The 3,840-nt window shown below is 39.2% G+C and overlaps 1 non-coding gene across 1 annotated transcript; it reads right to left on the reverse strand.

The window, feature by feature from the left end:
• Nucleotides 1-2,543: 2,543 nt before the first annotated feature.
• trnam-cau lies at nt 2,544-2,615 on the reverse strand. Its single transcript has one exon. It is a non-coding gene; the product is annotated as a tRNA-Met (tRNA).
• Between the last annotated feature and the right edge of the window lie 1,225 nt (nt 2,616-3,840).

The raw sequence follows: 3,840 nt of genomic DNA on the forward strand, positions 1-3,840 counted from the left end.
TAAAGGATTTGTTTATCAATACTGTATAAACATTAATCTAAAACAGCTGTATGCCTGCACACCTTGGACTGTACAGTCTGTTACACACAGATAGATAGATACACACTTACATATACACGTGCATGACGTCTCGTTAGGTATAACGTAACCGACATATAATAGACCTAATGTTAAAATATTATTTTAGTCAGCGTTGCATTTTAAAATAACATTGTCTTATTCATTTTTCACTTGATATCGTTCGCTGTACCACCATTTTCATCTGTTGCTGTTTAAACTGTTGCATGCGTACGTCTAGGACTGTGGCTCTTGAAGTCGCGCATGCGTATCTCTAACACTGGGGGTCTGTGGGGCTGGGGCCGGGCTCTCCGGCTCTGCAGGTGGATGAATCTCCACCTGCCAGTAAAACAAACACCATTAGCAGAGGATGTTGGTTTTGATCCATCAACCTCTGGGTTATGGGGCCAGTACACATTGGTAGGCACTTCCTACTGCGCAAAGCCTCTAGTCCCCTCTCTCCCCACAGCTACCGGAGAGCACTCAACTCAGTGTGGAGCTCTATTTGGTTTGAGAAGAACAAAATAATAAGCTGCTAATGTAAGCTATCCAACCAGTGAAAATGGGTGAAAATGCCTCGGTTTAGGAGGCCAGTGCCTTATCCATTAGGCCACTTGGGCTTCAGAGACACAGTGACACAATGTAGAGCGACAAAAACATGAACAGACATGGCTCTGTAAGCACCAAAAGCACAGGATAATACTAGACACAATATTTCCAAATTGATTCATCAGCCACTGCAGTACTACCATTAAATCTGTTGTGCAATAACTTAGTAGAGAAATCATAACTTTGGAGCACTTGGTGTGTTGCTCAGCCTCCAGAATGACAGCTTCCTACAGTTGCAGAATAACAGAACACACAAAAAAAAAACCCCTATAGCTACATACCAAAGATGGGAGTTGACTTTGTTGTTTCACAATGCATCATAGTCTCCGTCTGTCCTGTCCTGTGCTGAACTATGTGGAATAAGTAACAATGACAGTGTTTGTTTACTGTAGGTGACAGACAGAATGTGAAATATGTGGCTGCCCTTCCTTCTGTATTTATTTTTAATTAGATTATCTTTATTTATAACTTTATTTGCAATCAGAACATAACACAAGTAAATTTTTCATGGGCACAACAACTATCTAGGAACTATGTTTTAGGCTGCACTTTTCGACTGTATGTACCAGTAACACTCAAGCAATGTGCTCAGCGCCTTTTCTCTTAAATTACAATGCACGTTAAAACAAGCAGCGGCCGCTCGGTGGGTCAGTCCCTCACAAGCTCATGCTCTGCAGCCAATCTTTGTTCAAACTTACAGTTATTTTAAATTCTAGAGGAGATCTCAAAGTTTCCTAAGGTCCCAAATCTGGCAGATCATTTGACCCTTTGGAAACAATTTCGGGAAATGTGCCTAAATAATTTAGCAGACATGTATAATATTCCCATCTGATGAAACGATGCAGCCATACAGTGTATCCCTTGTTTCTTTTATTTATGTGTTTCAATGTCTTAAATGTTTTCCTCCTTTCCTTAGTTCGGCTCTAATGCTGGCTGTGATATATTTGTGCTGCCATTTACGCAAGAAATCTTGAAAAGATTTGGATATCAAAAAAAACATCTTGGTTAAGTAAATGTTAAATAAAAATAAAAAGATACTTATTGAATACACAATAAAGCTTTAAAAAAAAAAAAAAATTGCTACTGTATGTCCTAAAAAGTCTATCTATTTTATCTTAAAAAAATCCCTAAATTAAATCTTAAAAATGCAACACTACAACTGAGCCATTGTTGATTAGAGTGGTTTTCGAACGGATTAAATTTATATTAAAGAGTCATAATCGATCCCTCTCTTATTGATAAGATAAGTTCACAAATAACAGCGGGTCCCAGCCGTGTGTGTCATAATACAGAAATAAACACGGGGGTCAAAGTTCAGTAAAGTCCACTGTTACATCCTGCCGTGTTTAAATAAGCAGATCATCAGGTTTTCTTTCACTGGCTTGGAAACCCGAACTGGCCTCCGACTAACTAGATAAAACACACAGATTAAAGCGTTGTGAAGAACGCCATAGTTTAAGAGGCTGCTTTTATTCTCTTAGTTTTATCAATAAACACGGAGGCCACATTCAGAGATCTTCAAGGAATTCCTCCTGAGGAACAAACATGTGTAGGTGTATATACATGTATTTAAAAACATGAAAACCTGTCCTGGCAAGAGCAAGAAGGAAAACAATGTTGGATGTTGATGCAAGAACAACACAGTTCACCTCAAGGTGTGGTTAGAACAAATGATCTCTGTGTTCACCTGCAAACACACCCAGTTGTGACGGTGCCAGAGACCTGTACAAGGTGCAAAGTTAAACCACAAGATTTAATTTAATTAATTCAATTTAATTTAGTTAAATTACTCTTTAATGATGGACAAATATGTTTAAGGCATGAAAACATGACTCAAAGACAGTTGTGGACCTGTTTCCTAAGCAACAAGAAAACCCTAGCAGAGGATGGTTTCGATCCATCGACCTCTGGGTTATGGGCCCAGCACGCTTCCGCTGCGCCACTCTGCTGATGTGCATGCCACCTTGGATTTAAAGATTAATAACTCAAACATGGGTGGCTTATTTCATATTAATATTTTTGATTATGTTTCTAACCATAGACTGTACATAGAGAGGGACGACTCCACTTCCTCCCACTGTACAAAAAAGAAGCCAAAACATCCCTTTTGGAGCCGGAGTCTGAACAGTAGTGACGGGCTGGAGCTGTGGCATCGAAGTCCCGCCCACACACCCGCCTGAGCCAATCAGGAGCCGAGTACGGTCACAGCATGAAAGCATGAGCCACCTAGCTGCTACGTTAGCCACACAGCAGCTAGGAAGACACAACTACTAACCATAATATCCATATAACTACATTTATGATAATATATATATACACATATTCTATTACCCAGACTTGTGACAGTCATGGAAAGTGAATTATATCTCCTCTCTCTCGAACACTTCTAGAGCCTCCGACAACTTCACTGGTAAAGGTGGAGCTCTTTTTAATGTTTTTTGGTTTATTAAAGATTTTGTTTTCACATATTTTACTTATTTTTGTATGATCATTTACTAAATTTACTAATATTTTTCTGATATTTAACTTATATTTTCCCGATATTTTAGTAATAGTTCTAGGATATTTTACTATTTTGGGGATATTTTACTATATGTTTTGGGATATTTTATTAATATTTTTGGGTAATATTTTACTAATATTTTTTTAAGATATTTTAGACTTTTTGGGGATATTTCAATAATATTTTTAGGATATTTTATTTGTTCATCAGGTGGAGCTCATTAGTGGTATTCCACCATGCGTCTCCTATGAGTGTTAATGGTAGTGATGTGTCGTTACGAACGAGCCGGTTCAAAGAGCCGGCTCTTTTAAGTGAACGATTGGAGCCGGCTCCCGTCCGAAAGCCGTTTTTTTCGTTTGTTTTTTGTTTTTCTTTAATTAATTCAAGGCAGAATGATAGGATGATCTTCTCCGCGTCACGGGCACTCCATGCACTGACTGTGACTGAATGTTGTGTTAATGACGTCCAATCAGGTGATGACAGACAAGGATCATACCATCAAGCAGGGAGGGGCGCGGGTGTGCGGCGCGCTGACGGTCTACAGGTACAGAGCAGGAGGGAGTGGAGGAGAGAAAGAGAGAGAGGAGTGCGGTGCGCGAATAGCAGAAAAGATGAGTGACAGTCGTATACAAAGCAGCATGTAAAATTATGATATTCTGGAAATTATAAGG

This window comes from Sebastes umbrosus, chromosome 6 (genome assembly GCF_015220745.1).
Source record: "Sebastes umbrosus isolate fSebUmb1 chromosome 6, fSebUmb1.pri, whole genome shotgun sequence".
In the NCBI taxonomy this organism is placed as follows: Eukaryota; Metazoa; Chordata; class Actinopteri; order Perciformes; family Sebastidae; genus Sebastes; species Sebastes umbrosus.